The sequence below is a fragment of the Pongo pygmaeus genome, chromosome 1 (genome assembly GCF_028885625.2).
Source record: "Pongo pygmaeus isolate AG05252 chromosome 1, NHGRI_mPonPyg2-v2.0_pri, whole genome shotgun sequence".
NCBI lineage: Eukaryota > Metazoa > Chordata > Mammalia > Primates > Hominidae > Pongo > Pongo pygmaeus.
The window spans coordinates 121,884,702-121,901,158 of NC_072373.2; the positions used below are offsets into that span (position 1 = coordinate 121,884,702).

General features: G+C 39.4%; 1 protein-coding gene across 2 annotated transcripts in view; it reads left to right on the forward strand.

Moving 5' to 3' along the window:
* VAV3 (vav guanine nucleotide exchange factor 3) overlaps positions 1-16,457 on the forward strand; it is a 399,285-nt gene that overhangs the window by 171,602 nt on the left and 211,226 nt on the right. The window lies entirely within an intron of this gene.

Sequence of the window (16,457 nt, forward strand, 5' to 3'; positions counted from 1 at the left end):
GACTCTGTCATGATTCCCAGGAATTTATTTTGTGAGTTAAAAGAATTTATACCTGTGAGCATAATAAGTACTCTTACAAATATTTGGTCCTTATTTAGGCCCAAAACCGATTCATATATTTTTAAAGGAGTCAGGTGTCAGAAAATTGTTGTCATCATATATTGAGAAAATTTAATATTTATACATTTTAGTAGGAAAAAATATAGTGCCTTTCCATCATATTAGGGATGGAATCTATAATCTATCATCAACTTCTGGAATATGAATATATATGGACAGTCAAGTACATTGGCCCCAGTATACATGTCTTGTTCTTTCTAAGAGAACTGACCTCTAAAAAAAAGAAAAAAGAACCAATGAGACTGGTTCGCTGTTTGCTCACTGATAGGAATTGGAAGCCGGGCAGCTTGGTTGGGTAGAGTTGAGGTTAGAGATCCAAATAACCCATGCCACTCAGTTTAGAGATGAGGGCCTGGGGCCCAGAGAGCATGTGGCCTGGCCACTGTCTCACTGAAAGTCAGGGCTGCAGCAAAGATTAGAACCTCTGTGCAGTCTCATGCTGGTTGCATGGCATTTTGAGGCGGTCATATTGGCAAAGCAACTGTGAGTCACTTTGTTATACTGTTTGATACTAGGGACTTTTTCATGTGACCTGAAGAAAAAAACGATTAAGCTTTTCTGTTTTACTTTGCTGTAATTCAAGTTATCAGTCGCCCCACTCTTGAGCTTTTACCCAATCTTCTTCAACTCTGAGGATTAGGATTTAATGGGATGGGCGTTAGCAATGAGGTGAGATCAGTATGGGAATCAGAATTTGATGGGGGATATCTTTCGGTTCATTACTTTCTAATAAGCTCGGCACTTTTGACCTGGCCTCATCAGAATGGTTGTTTTGAAACATGAAAGTCAAAATGTCCCTCTGGCCAAATCAAAAGGATTCAAATATTCTTTATATAGGGCTCTTCGCATCAGCTCACATTTCTGTTTCTAAACTATTAAAGACCTAACGACTTATGCAAATGTTTATAACTGGATATAAATGTTTGAGTCTGGGCTGCCCCTGTAGGGGGTTTTCCCTCTTGATTCAGGTTGCTATCAAGTATTCTCTGGGGGAAATAACCTTAAAAGATCATTCAGATTCCAAAACATCTTACATATGCCATATTTTGACAGGGCATTCATTTTTTTTCCTGGGTGGAGGGGAGGTGGGTTAAGAGAGAAGATAATAAAAAGAAAACAGACAATAGTATCAAAACAGAAACATTGTATTACACTTAGATCACAAATAACATTGCACAGAAGCCAATATAAGGTAGATCTACCCTGGTTCTTTCTGTCCAAAGAATTTCATTGTTTGATAGTCCTGTAAGAGTTTTTATATAGCACCGAGGGTATGTTAAGGTTGCCATTGTGGCAAGGGTTTAAAGGACATAGTTTACTAAGTTATTTAGATGCTAGTTATCTTGGTAACTTTGTCCGTTTACAAATATTTCTTCATTCAGGATTTCTGTTCCATTCCTGGAGACTGATAGGAGGCAAATTGGCTTGGCAGATGAGAACAAGCATTGCTGTCTGCCTTCAGACTGGCTGGCAAGAGTATCTCAGAAGCAGTTTCTAAAGAAGGGGATAGTGGCCCCCAAATAACTCTGATGAAAGAATTTGGGACTTCAGTGCCCTCCTCTCTTTTTGTCAAGTAAACTGTATCCATTCTTCTAGGTGCAATACTTCGTCTGAGGTTTAGCTGAAATGAAATAACAATGAAAAACTGTCAGAGAACAATGCTGAATACTCTTCCCAACTTAGTGCATCCGTGGCACACCCCACACTCACTGGTGTCATTTTGCCCGTTAGGGCTTAGCTACTTAGCTACATCCTTTGAGAGGATTATTTTCTCTGTGCCAGTTCTTGGTAAATACTCAGACCCTAAGGGAAATTCAAATTATCCTGGATTAACCACATACAGTCAGAGGAGCTAATGACTGAAAAATGCTCCTTGTTTGTTGCAAAATACCCAAGACCCAGAAAAAGAAGTCTTCCAGGGCTCCTAAGGTAGAACTTTCTTTTAGGATTTTAAGGCCACAAGTAACAGAGTCCTAAAGCAGTAGATTTTATCACAGTTTCAAAAAATAGCTATGTAATTCAACTACAGTTACTCCTTAAGACAGCAAAGACTTAGAATGAAAGAGAGAAGGGAATCTCAAAATGAAATTAATCAAAATAAAAGTCATTCTTAAGCTTTTTTATTAAATCAAAATCAAGGGAATTTTTTTAAAGCTGATTAAATTTAATGTATTTAGGTCAAAATATATCATAATTGGGCATAGTCCTCAGCAAAGGCTGAAAAGGGCAAAAGCAAGATGAAGGAAAAAAATGATGAATCAGGCTAATTTCCATAATCCTATTTTATTAGTACCGGCCCATGGGTGGTACAGCACACACAAACCACAGATAGTTTCAAATTCCTCAGTAGAAACCAGGCTACTCCTGGGCCAGCCCAGATTTGTGGATCTTGCCTGATACCAGTTCAGGGTAGCCAACTTGATGTGGCATGTCCTACTCACATGGATCTTTGAGATTCTTGACAGTTCCGGGTCAGTTTTCAACCATTGTCAGCCAGAGCTATCTTTGGTCCCGTCTGGAACAGAATGAAATTTCTAAATAATGCCTGGATTTAATCCTCCCTGTAAAGCACCTTCTGCGCAGTAATTAACTAGAGTCAGATCAGATTTTCTAAAGTTGGCTCAAGCTAGATCTGCATCTCTGGGATTTGGTGTGTCCAGCAGTACACAAGTCAAGTGGATCCCTTTTTTCATAAAGCTTGTCCTATCTGCTTCCTTTACTATCTCCCAAATTTACTCCCTAATCAATTCAGAGCTCAGGCTATTGTTAAAACAACTTTCTCAGTTTAGGCTTCTGTCTCTGATACAGCTACTAGATTAGGGTTCTTAACATACTCCTGTTTGACAGTTCATTCTCCAGCTAAAAATATCTTTATTGGCTCATCATAATATAAATAACAAAATCTAGACCCCTTAGCCTGGTGTTTAAAACTGTCTACCTTCAACCTGCAACTTCAACTCTATCTCATATCCGTCATCCTGAATCCATGCTCCTCACCTCCCAGTATTTGCTTGCATTGTGTCTGCCACTCAGCCGTTCCCTCGTTCAGATGTAGTTACTGAGCATCTGTGTGCCATGTGGTGGTCTAGGTGCTGCGGATACTGCATTGAATAAGGCTGACACACTCCCTCCTCTCATGGAACCTGTGCTCTCATTCTGGGAGACAATATATAAATAGGTGAGATTTCAAATGTCAGAAATTAGGACAAGTATAAAAAGGTGATGCAATAGAATGCAGACACCCTTTCAACTCTCGTAGCCCTACCTGGCTCTACAATTTATGTAGCGCTCATGACAGGCTGTTTTGGTTTTTGTAGTTTTAGTTACACACTCTGGGGCAGATCACCCATGATGCAAGTATTGACCCTACTACTCACTGCCTCAGTGACCATGGGCAAGTTTCTTTTCTCTTTCTCAGTTTAGCTGTCTCTAAAATGAGGATAATATCATTATTCTGTTCATAAGGTTGTCTTGAGCATTTTATAGTGTCTGCAAAATGATCAGCACAGATTCTGGTATGTGTGTGTACATGAGTGCATGCATGTGTATAACATATAATGACACTTGTTTATCATCGTTTTTGTTTGGGTGAGGTAAATTTTAAACAATATAAATATACTGATAAACAGAGCGATAACTCTTAAACCAGAATATCATTACAGTCCTGTAATGTCATGTACATTAGTATAATGCACAATTGAATTATATATTACTGTTTCCTTACAGTCTGCTTAATTGCAAACCAGAAGGAGGGTACAAGCTGGTAGCCTCTAGGAGCAACCATACACTTCTGAGCCTGGTTGTGTTAACTATTTCTTTCGTATTCAATTTGATAGTACAAAAATATTTTACATATACATTAACTATTTCTCCTAGCTAAACACGAAGTCCCTAAGCTTCAAGCAAATGCAATGTGGAAATAGTTTAGAATTAACTGAGATCATAGGAATTTTTTGGCATTTTATTTTACATAAATTTATACCTGAATACTACAGACTCAACTTACTAATAAAGTTTTCTTAAGCAATTAACACTTTTACATAATGGGCCTTCCTACTCTAGTAAACAGTACTATTGGCTTTATTACCTGTTGAAATTTATATGCATAGTTGCTGGTAGCTGCAGTAGTAGTATCTGTTTCTGGTGCACACCTGTAGTCCCAGCGACTGAGGAGCCTGAGGTGGGAGGATCACTTGAGCCCATGTGTTTGAGGCTACAGTGTGCTACTGATTTGAGCTGTATTTTTAAAGGAATTATTTTAGGCTAAGAATAGACAACATTTATATTTCCATAATGCTTAATGTATTTTAACACTGAAAAGTTTTCTTGTAATAATACAGTTAAGGTTTCTGTTTTGGCAAAATGTAAGAAAAAAAGATTACCCAACACTTGCTTTAGCAGTGTGATGGTGAAGTAACAGATGAGTTTAGATGCTGTAGTTGTTCACAGGGCCTGAGACCCAGCAGAGGATTCAGTGGAACAATGGGGAATGTTAGCTATTGAAGTACTTAAATTCCTTGGAATTCAAGATATCCAAGGATTAATGAGTGTTGTAAGTCAAATTATAATTAAAGATTCAAATCCAAAGGTGCTGGCAGCATTGCCTGCTTTTAGCAGATCTGAATATTGAAAGCTGGGTTCATATGTAGGTTGTCATTTGCCTGCCGTCCTCCTAGAAGTCACTTTATTTACTTCTCTGACCCTTAGAAGGTTCTCATTTCAAAATGAAAATATATAAATCATGGGTTTTGTGAGATTATATAAAACTAATCACTTAATCTAGTGCCTGATAATAAGCACTCAATAATTATTTGCTAGGTTAAAGAATGGAAAAAAACAAGCTGATTCTCCTGGACCTCAGGGTTTCAAAAAGCGATTCTATTCAAGCCTGTGATTTTCAACCCTGGCTGCATACTAGAATCACTGGAAAGCTTTACAAAAACTCTCATGCTAAGGCCCCATCACAGACTATTTGAGTCATATTCTCTGAAGGTAAGGTCTAGACATTAGTGTTTTTCAAAAGCTCCACAGATGTTTCTAACATTCAGCCAGGGTCTCTGCCATCTGACAACCATGTTTGTGCAGTTGTCTGTCTTGCCCTAGTTGAGTATGCTCTGAAATGCCCTTGAATGTATTTCCTCCTTTATATCGTGATGCCTTGGGTTCACATGTGTACTCTATCACCTGAACTATTGCAGCAGTCTTTTTTTTTTTGCATCACCAGTCTCTTTTCCTTTTAATCTGTTGAACTGCCAGCACAGTTCTCCTAGAAAACATATTAGAATGTGTTATTACCCTCCTTAAGAACCTTACCTGTAGCCTGTTGAATGAAGTTCTGAGTTTAATGGGGCACACAAGGCTATTGGCAATCTGAATCTACACCATCTTAAGATACACGGAAAGTCATTACTGTAACTTGTCAAGTTTGATAAATGCAGCCAATCACAGCAGACATGCCCTGAGTTAGGAGGTATATATTTTGGGGTCCATTTTTGCCACACACTGGCTCTCAAACTTTGGTGAGACTATGATGGATAGAACTCAGCGTCTTTCCCTGTTTGGAAGAAAGAACAAGAAGAAATAAAGCTTAGAAATAAGTGGAAGGGGCCAGATGCAGTGGCTCACTCCTGTAATCCCAGCACTTTGGGGTCTGAAGTGGGCAGATCATGAGGTCAGGAGTTTGAGACCAGCCTGACCAACATGGTGAAACCCCGTCTCTAGTAAAAATACAAAAATTAGCCTGGAGTGGTGGTGGGTGCCTGTAATCCAAGCTACTCAGGAGGCTGAGGCAGGAGAATTGCTTGAACCTGGAGGCGGAGGTTGCAGTGAGCCAAGATCATGCAACTATACTCCAGCCTTAGTGACAAAGCAAGACTCTGTCTCAAAAAAAAAAAAAAAAAAAAAAAAAAAAAAAAAAAAGATGTGTAAGGAAGGAGTGATGTAAGACACTGGAAAACATTCATACTTCTGTATGAAAATGCTGTAGCAGAAGGCTTAATCACCCCATTTGTCATTCAGACCTCAATTCCCCTGTTCCTCAGAGAACTTACCTGGAACCCTTAGATGGAGACATATCCCTTCTTCTCCTCTCCTCTGGCACTGTATGCTATTCCTCTGTAACTCTTCTCACCCATGTAAACACGTGTGTGCATTTTTGTGACTATTTGCTTGTCTGATTCCCAACTCTGCCATGAATACTTTGCAGACAGAAGTCTTGTCCAGTTTCCTCAGTGCATGTCTGCAGGGCTGAGCCTGGCATGTGGTAGGTGATGAATTTCCAGGTGGGTGACCATTGGGTTGACTGACTGAGAAAATAATCAAACAGTTGATGTGTGTAGGCAGTGGGGAAATGGGAAGCACATAAGGCCTGTGTGGAAGGGTATTTTCCTCTTCCCTCCAGGGCTGGCTACCTTTTCAGGGTCCTTTTAGCTTTCTTCTGCTTCCACTGAAGAGGCCATGGGCCTCTAGGAGTGTAGGCTTTTCTCTGCTTTGCCCATATCAAGCTGGGGGGGGCTTTGGGATGGCATGTCACGCTATGCTACCACCTGCGTCTGTGGAGTAAAGGCTTTGGCAGTCTTCTGGCCAGTGTGCATCTGTTTTGTTTCCCATTGTGTTCTGGGTGCTCTGAAGGGTTTTGTATAGACTTGTACCACCCAGTATGGTTGCTATTAACCACATGTGGCTACATGAGCACTCAGGTTGTGGCTAGTCTGTATTGACATGAGCTGTAACTGCAATAGACACATGGGATTTTGAAGAGTTAATATGAAAAATGCTAAAACTTCTTGATTTTATATTGGTTACATGTTGAAATGATAATATTCTAGGTATCTTGAATTAAATAAAATATATGATTAAAATTATTTTCACCTGGTTTTATATTTTTCTACCATGGCTTTTAAAATATTAAGTTATGTATGTGACTTACACATTTCTGTTGACTAGCTCTGGTCCAGAAACTACTTTTCTTACATCATGAATTCATTTATCTGCATTTCATTTGTTCAGGCACATACGAAAATGAGCACTTTCAAGCAGTATATGAAATGACCACTGTTACCAAACCAACGAGAACACAGACTTTAAGGACTGTCATTTTATTCTCCTAGTCTGGTAGGCAGTCATAACTTCTGTTAGATGGTTTGAAATGTTTGCAAATGCTTCATGATTTTCTTTGAACAGTCCTGAGGCTGGGACAAAAGATGGAGCATCTTTGGGCTGGAAATCCGTGGCATGTTCCCCACGATGAGATCCTATCATTCTGGCCTTTTCTTTCTGAGACTTTCTGCATTTCATCCTTTAAAGTGGTAATAGCTATGGACAACATTCAGGAAGCAGTGATCTTTGCCAGTGAGTTGTGTGACTTTGACAGCGAGCTGAGTTTGGAAAATGTGTTGACTTTGTCCCAGCTATGTGATTTTTGGGCAGCTCTGAGCATTCATTAAACTTTCTAAGTCCTTTAAGTCATATAGAACTCTCCAAGTCTATTTCAGATCACATCAACAATTTCTCCTCTGGCCTGACATGAGCACATGGGGCATGTCCATTCAAAGGGAGTTCATGTGAGAGTTATAGTGGCTTTCCAATGAGCTGGTGATGATGCTGTCTGCTGTATCCCCAGCCACTCTGCTGGAGTTGCTACTGTAATGGTTCAGTGAATAATTGGTGTTTACCTACAGAGTCTGTAAATACATTCCCATTCTTGGTATTGAACATATTAAAATTGCCATGTAATCTTTGTAGCTTATTCTCTCTACTGTCTGCTTAAAGGCAGAGAAGGATTTGCAAATATGATTACATTTTCAAAATGAAAGCATTTCTTTTACGGTTGTGTACAAATAATTCTTTATCATTTGCGTACTAAGTTTAACACACTCTAACAGACCAGCATAAATTTAGGCAGAGGAGGGAATATTTCTAACTAGAAAACTGTGCTTTCAGGCAGCTAACTCTGCATGGATGAGTTCCAGGTTTTATCTACTTTGCTATTTGGACCGGGGGATGGTAGAACAGTGTATGAGGAAAGTTTCTTACTGTCTTTTACTTAGTGAGAGAAAATTAGTATTGCTGGTCCCAGTTTGCTTTTTTTCTGCTTGCTCTTTAGTGGGAAAGTGTTAATTTTGAAACTGCATCTGTAAATTATAGTCATGTGAATTTTGTGCTCTGCTGGAATTTCTATGTGTTAGCCTGGGGTCTGTCTGGAGCACAGCAGGCAAAGCAGTTGGGTGTGGCTGAACATGGGAGTGTGTGGAGAGTGGGCAGAGTGAGGGTGGAAGGGGCAGGGCAGCAGCTCCTGGGAACTGCTCTGAGTGTATTGCTAAGTAACTGGCACTCTGCATTTAAGAATTTTGGTGTGGGCATGGTGGTAATGGTGGTATGATCACATTAATAGTTTTGAAATGTCATACAACCTCTATGGTAGCCAAGTAGAGGATGAAATTGAAGGGAGTGAAATTGTAGGCCTGGAGACATATTGGAAGCTATTCCAATAATTGAGGCAAGAAATAGAGAGGGCCGAGACATAGCAGAGGCATGGGAGGAGAGAAGGGATTGGATCTGAGAGAGTCTGAAAAGGATGAATTGATAGGATTTAGACGTGACACTTACATCCAGAAAGTTTCCCCAATGTCTGGCCAGGTGCAGGAGAGGAGTGGGATTGTGGGGTCATTGGGAATGGGGAGGAAAAGCAGGCTAGGAGGAAAAGATGCTCTGTTTGGGGTCTTCAGAGGCAGAGTGTTGAGGTCAAGAAGGCAGAGACGGCAGGACCATAGTGGTGTGGAAATGCCTAATGAGGCAAGTGCAGTTCTGTTTGCTTTAGAAAAAATTTGCTCAATGACCTTCTTTCTCTCAGAATCTGAAAAATATCCACTTTTAATCAAATAAGAAATATATCATTCAGAAAATGGCAACCACAAAAATCTTCTCAGAGAATAAGGTGCAAGTGAATCTGCTTAGAATACACAAGTATTCTCACTGGAGTACGATACGATGATGAGAGGAGTGGGCCGGAGACTGGTCATTCTTGCCCATCAAACGTGTATCAACCTGAAGAAAGAGAGTCTGGCAAATGTCCAGGTGCCCATCAAGATGCAGACTAGGATCACCTCTTTTAAAGATGCCTTTGAACCCCTCTAGCTCCCTCTGCCCACCACGGGGTGCAACTGGCCTTGCTGTCTCCCCTGGGCTTCAGATGTTGCTTGTCATACTAGTCTGTTTTCCCTCAGTACCCTTCATTGTTATGGTCTTTCCTAATAGACTGTTGGTTTTTTGAGAGCAGGAAGCATTGTATCCTCATTTTGCTCCCTGCAGCTTTTGGAGTGTGTATCTGGTGCATCTAGCACAGAATGAAGTGTTCAGTAAATACAAGAAACTTATAGAAAGGGTAGTGAAGTGGAAAGAGCAATAACCAGGACAGAAGAAAAGGGACCTGGTACTAACCCTGCTACTATTAGTTGTTTGACCTGGAGCAAGCTTGTTTTTCTGGGCCATGGTATTCTGATAGGCAAAGGAAGAGATTTAGTGAGAATCTGGAAAGTCCATAAATGGTCCTTCAGAGGTCCCTGGATTTCTTGATATTAGATGCAGACTTTATATGTGTGTGTGTGTGTGTGTGTGTGTGTGTGTGTAGATAGGTGGGTTTAATTTTTTGAGTAAATGAGTGAGAGCTTTCATCATCCTCTCAAAGGGATCTATAACTTAAAATAACAACCACTGAATAAAACATGATATCTCTAGAATTTATAAGATAGAGTTGTGGGGCCTGGGCATAGGCATTCAGCCAGAGGACTTGTCTGGAAATTGCTGTGAACAAACACACCCTAGTTACACAGATTTTTGTGTTTATTTGGAGTAGAGAGGTGTGGCTTCTCTGAGCCCATCCTGTGTACTATCCTTTCTTAGAACTCTTTCAGTTCTATATGAGGTCATGCTCACATTTTGTTTTCTGAAGTACTTTACAAAGACCAAATCTGACTTTACCGATGATGATGAGGATGATGACAATGACAACAAAGGTGATGATGACGTTAGAAATAGCAGCAGAAGTATAGGACATTCTTCTATGTGCATATATCTGTCTGTCACCTCTTTAACACTGAAAGTAAACTTGTTTGATAAGTGGTGTTTTAATTGTAATTTCATAGGTAAGGGAACTAAGGCACAGAGCATTGATGATCTTGACTCCTGTCCTTACCTTGCTAGTAAGAGATGGAGCTGGTCTTTGAACCCAGAAAATCTGACTTCTGAGCCTGCACTTCTAATCAGCCCAGTATATGGCTTTTTTTAAAGGAAGTTCTTGTTCCCTGTAGTTTCACTTTTGAAGATTCAAAAAATAGTAAGTATAGAATAATTCTTAAATTTATGATTGTAACCAAGGACAGCACAAACTATAATTTGGATCCATTTAATCTGTATAGATACTCTACTCTCTTGAACAATGGAAATGTATTTCCCACAGTTTACAGTCTTTCTGACATAGAAATGTTTTGTTGATCTTATCTGGCTGTACTGCTTTGCTTTGCCCATAGAGGAGGTGCTAAGGACATTTTTCAACAGCATCCTACAGATCAGAGCAACAAGCAGGTGCTTCAGGAAATCTCTAAGATGTGTTGCTGGAAGTGACACTAAGCTGTAGTGTATCCTAATGGGGGTAATTTACTGTGTGAAATTAGAGTTTCAAAGAAAATTACGATAATGAGTTCTGTTGATTTCCTAGGAGAGTTAAGGTGAAACATGTTGTTAGTCTGAAATTTACCATCTGGTCTGGTTTAGAATTAGGCCTAATTGTCAGATAACCTGGTGTCTGGGATGCCCGGGTAGTATCAGGTCTCTGGGGTGCCTCTAGATTGCAGTTGACCTGGTCTACAGACTATGCTTCTGCCTGAATTTCTCCACCCAGCACTCTCATGCCCACACTCCCAGTTCCCTCTTCTGGGGCCCAAGTTTTTCTCCACAACCCCATGGGGCACTTGCTCTGATCCTTCAGAAACCAGGATGCAACATCTGTGCCTTGAGCCTCTGCTGCTAGATAGCAACCTAATGTTGTAGGGGTGTGATGCTGTGGACCCCTTCTTGAACCCCTAAGCTCATCTTGCATTTGGGACTCTAGCATGCAGCTGCCTGATTGCCCTTGCAGAGCCCACCTCCCTGTAAGTACCCTTTCCCTCGGAATTCCTTTTGAACCCAGGTTGTTGTTATTGAACCCAGCCTTTCCTTTTGGGTCTGGTACGGGTTAAGAGGTGAAACTTCAGAATAGAGAACTCAAAAAGATAAATCCATAATTAATTAGCAACTTTTTGGCAGACCTGCATGTTGGTCTCATGGCTTCCTCTGGTTACTATGGCTGTGGCTTTCTTAACTCAGGACCTTAAAGGTAGCCGTAACATAGTGCTCCTGCTTAGATGACTTGTTTTAATTACAAATAACATCAACAGCACTAATGTGCTAGAGAAGCAAAGAGTGGACATTTGCCAGAATGTCTCATGAAGAGAATAGTTTAAAATGGGTAGTTTTATCAGTGTACAGTATCACCATTCTGTTTTCAAAAGCTGTTTTATTTTGAGGTTTTTAAATTAACTAAGGGATGATAAAAATAAAGAGCTTAAACAAAATAAAAATCATCATTGGTTGAAAATGTTTCATAGGGGAACATGTCAGTATGTTTGTTGGCTCTAGGTTTGAGTAAATAGACAATACAGTCTCATATTTAATGTTTAATTTTCACAATGGATTCTTCAATTATTCATTCTCCACTTGTGCCAGGTTGAGCCCTTTACATATGTGGACACCTATTATCCCTAATCTTTAAAACAATTTAGCAAGATATTACTCTTTTATCTGTTTGAGCCAGAAATATTTTTGTGTTAAGTGGTTGCTATGAGCCTGTCTGTGAACTAGGTGATGGAAATACAACAGTGAAGAATCACTTTGATTTTCCTGCCCTTAAGAAATTTTCCATTGTCAGATTGAAAGACCAATGAACAGATCACTGGCACGGCTTATGTTTTTATATACACTTCAGGGGTGTCTAAATTTATGCAGATATTTTTCATATTGAAGCAATATTTATGCAAATATATTGAATATCATGCCTTTTGTCCTAGTCATCCCATTTAAAAATCTTTCCTATAGCAATACCTGCACATAATTGAAAAGATCTTTGGCGAGAAAAATAATTGCAGATTTTGCAGAAAAATGTTGAAAAAGCTCATTGACAAGAGAATGGCTAAATCATTGCTGTTTATATACATTGAAATGTTACACAGCACTAAAATGAATAAAGTAGATGTATACATATGACATGACTCTGCTTTATTGTTAATGACAAAAGCATGCTGTAGAAAAATCTGTATAATAGGAATACATTACTTAATAAAGCAAAGGAAAAAAGAAAAATTCTGCCAGAGTCATACCAGATTTTTAGCTATGGTCCCGTTTAGGCAGAAGAGAGAGGAGAGGTATGAGGGGCGTCTTTTATGTATTACTGTATTATTTCAGCCTGACAAAGTAAACATATATGTTGAGACAGGGTCTTGCTGTGTCGCCCAGGCTGGAGTGCAGTGGCACAATCTCAGCTCACTGCAAGCTCCGCCTCCCAGGTTCACACCATTCTCCTGCCTCAGCCTCCCAAGTAGCTGGGACTACAGGTGCCCGCTACCATGCCCGGCTAATTTTTTTTTTTTTTTTTTTTGTATTTTTAGTAGAGATGGGGGTTTCACCGTGTTGGCCAGGATGGTCTCGATCTCCTGACCTCGTGATATGCCTGCCTCAGCCTCCCAAAGTGCTGGGATTACAGGCGTGAGCCACCAGGCCTGGCCTGAAATATTTTTAAAAGCCAATAAATTTTCATTTTAAATGAGGTGATAGATGGTATGGCGGAGTTATGTCCGGGATCCTGTGGGGACACAAAGGGGACACAGACCGTGGACCAGAGAAGGCTCCCTGGAGGAGTGGGTGGCCTCACTAGGTTCAGGATGGTACATGTCCACCATGTAGAAAACACAGAGAGAGCAAGGGCTTCTTGCTTGGAAGCATCCTGGAGGCTTTCCTGGTAGGCGGCCTTGGGGCTGTCCACCTCCAGAGCCTTAACAGCTTGCCCAGGTCATCCTGGGTTCTTCTTCTTCCCTTAGCCCTCACAGAGCATCAGCGACTATTCCTGAACACTCCTCCCATTTCCACTACTTTCCTGTTTACTGCAGCCATCTTGGTTCCAGTGCCTCACCTCTCACTTGGGTGGTTGAGACAGCCCCCTCAGTTGGTCTCCTGGCCGCTTGTCTGTTCCCTATGTCCTCTACCCCAGTCTGCCCTTCACTTTGCTTTAAAAAGGCAGTTTTGACCCTGTGATTGTCCTTCCCACACTTTCTCAATGGTCCTTCCTAGCTTCTGGAATATAAGCCACCCTTCTAAAGCAGATTTGCAGAACCCTTTGTCTACCTTTCCCACCTGCCTCACAAAATAGCTCTTATTTATGTTATCCAGGATGATTTTCATTTCTTTACAGATGCCACTCTTCCTACTCACCAAGGGATAGACAAAGGGAAAGAAAGAAAATTCATGACATGGATTTACTCTAGTTGATTGTTGGCCTATTGACCTGCTGGTATTGTTACTAGCTATGTCTGTTTCTGGGAGTTAATGTGTCTCAGAATTTCCTATTATTTTGTGGTAACAAGTTAGAAATTAATATATTGCAGGAAAATAGTCTTCTTAGTGTCCTTGGAGATGTTTTCTTTTGTAAGAATTCTTGAATGGGTGTTTCCAATGGCAGGTCAGAATCCCCAGAAAGAGGATTTAAGAATCTAGCATTAGTTTGTATACTTGTCTATTCCAAATCTGGATACACTTCGCCTTTATAGAATACACATTGTTCTAAAAACACCACATTGACTAAACAGTCTTTATTTGCTTTGGCTAAACTTAGAGTTAACGGATGGACTCAATGTACAATAGGATAGACACAAAACTAAGTGCCAATTCTCACTCACTTTAGGATACACTGCATGCTGTCTTTCCATTCCTCCTCATCTGCTAAATTTGTATATTTGTTATTTTTCTATTAATGAATAGTAATAAATAACCCCTGTTAAGCAGAAAATAGGAGTTGGTCTCAGCTTGTTGATTTTCAGAAATGTTTGTCCTTATAAAACACATTCAAGTCAGGACTAAACTAATAGACTATCATCTGGCTCCCTCTGGTGGACACTCATGAAAAAAATCAAGCTATAGTTTTCTGAAAGAGGCGGTGTGTAGGGGAGGGGTTGTCTTTGTTCTGGTTGTTGGTGGGGGAAAAGGAGTAGAAAATGCATTCTGATTTTGTAGATACATCATAGTTATAGAAAATATCCCCAAGGAGCAAAATGCATTGCTATATAAAATACGTAATAGAATAGCAATAATAAAAGACATAACCGTAGTACTGCTATTGCTATTTTTCTTGTTATTAAGTAGTGATATATGCTGGGACCACAGTGTAAAGTAGAATCAGAGGCAGATTTCACCCCATAGCTTTCTAACAGTGATATATTAGGATAAGATGCATGCTAAGGTAAAGCAATGTAGTTAATTCAAGGGTCTGGATATTGTACTGATTATTCCAGAACCTCTCCAAAGTTAGACTTTTTGCCTAATAGTGAATAATTTTGGTATTTTAGCAAGTGACTATTTTTATTTTGAATTAGTTATTTTTGATAAATTTATTAGTATTTATTCATTCTTGATCTTCTGAATTTACAAACTCACTGACAATGTTTTATCTTTATTATGGGGAATTAATCAATATCATGTTTTATCTGATTGGTTGTATATGTTTTGACATTAGATATTCAACATAGTTAACCAGGAAGAAATTGCATGAAGGGTTTCAATTGTATTTTCTTTTCTTTTTCTAGTCTCACAGCAGGGGGCTAGGGTTAGACTATACAATTTTGGGGTCAGTAAATTAGCTCATCTAGTCACCATGTCCTTTGCTTCTTTCTAACCCTTTGGAACTATCCTAAAGAGTTTTGCTCCCTTCTCTCTTGTTTATGTAACAAATTTTCTTAATTTTTTTTAAATTAACAAATAAAAATTATATGTATTGATCTTGTGCAACATGTTGGTTTGAAATATGTATACATTGTGGAATGGTTAACTGGAGCTAATTAACATATGTATTACATGACATCTTTTTTATTTTATTGTGGTGAGAACACTTAAAATGTAACCTTTTTGCAGTTTTCAAGAATGCAATACATTGTCATCATCTATATGTAATTCAGTTAAATGTTATCTTTGTATAATAACTTTATTTTACCTGATAATAAAAATTCACATTTACTGAGTTAAGCATATGATGGGCATGATCTCATTTAATTCTTTTAGTAACTCCATGAAGCAGTTAGCTATTATCTGCATTTTACAGAGGCTAGTAAAGGTGAGCACAGCGGAAAACTTGTGAGTCAGGGCTCCAGGTATTCTTACTCCAAAGCCAGGAGTTTCTAACTACAACCATATATATATATGGTACCAGTTCCTGAAGTGGGTGAGATATAAGTGTATGTGTGGCTAGTACTCTCATGAACCTTCTACAGAGTACTGGAGACTTCATTTTTATGTTCCTGTCTCTGAAGTAAGGAATTAGATTACCTTAATTTAGAAACAGATTTTTGCCTTTTCTCACTTTTTACTATCATTCTGAATAAGTGTTATGTAGAACCTCTTTAAGTTGTGTTTGTTAAAATTTTGAGAGTTAGGATGCATTATATCTATTATCATAAAAATAGACTTTATGGCTGGGCACGGTGGCTCACACCTGTAATCCCAGCACTTTGGGAGGCCAAGGCAGGTGGATCACTTGAGGCCAGGAGTCCGAGACCAGCCTGGCCAACATAGTGAAACTGCATCTCTACTAAAAATACAAACATTAGCCAGGCGTGGTGGTGTGTGCCTGTAATCCCAGCTACTTGAGAGGCTGAGGCATGACAATCACTTGAACCGGGGAGGCAGAGGTTGTAGTGAGCCAAGATTGCACCACTGTACTCCAGCCTGCACAACAGAGTGAGACTGTCTCAAAAAAGAAACAAACAAACAAGAATAGACTTTATGAGAAAAATACATTTTAGATAAATGGCTTTCTCACTAAGTCTTCGAAAGAGACAATCTTAGGACAAAAGATTGAAGGAAGGGTAAAGTTGCTAGCAGAGGACATTTAACATTTAGATTTAAGTACTGAAGATCTTTATAAGGAATCTTTGAACATAATTAAGGTTAATTTAGAAAACTTTTTCTGAAAACACTCAGAATTAAGGCAATTTCCTTAAAGTTGGTGATTATACAGAATAGCTACTATTTAAATAGTTTAC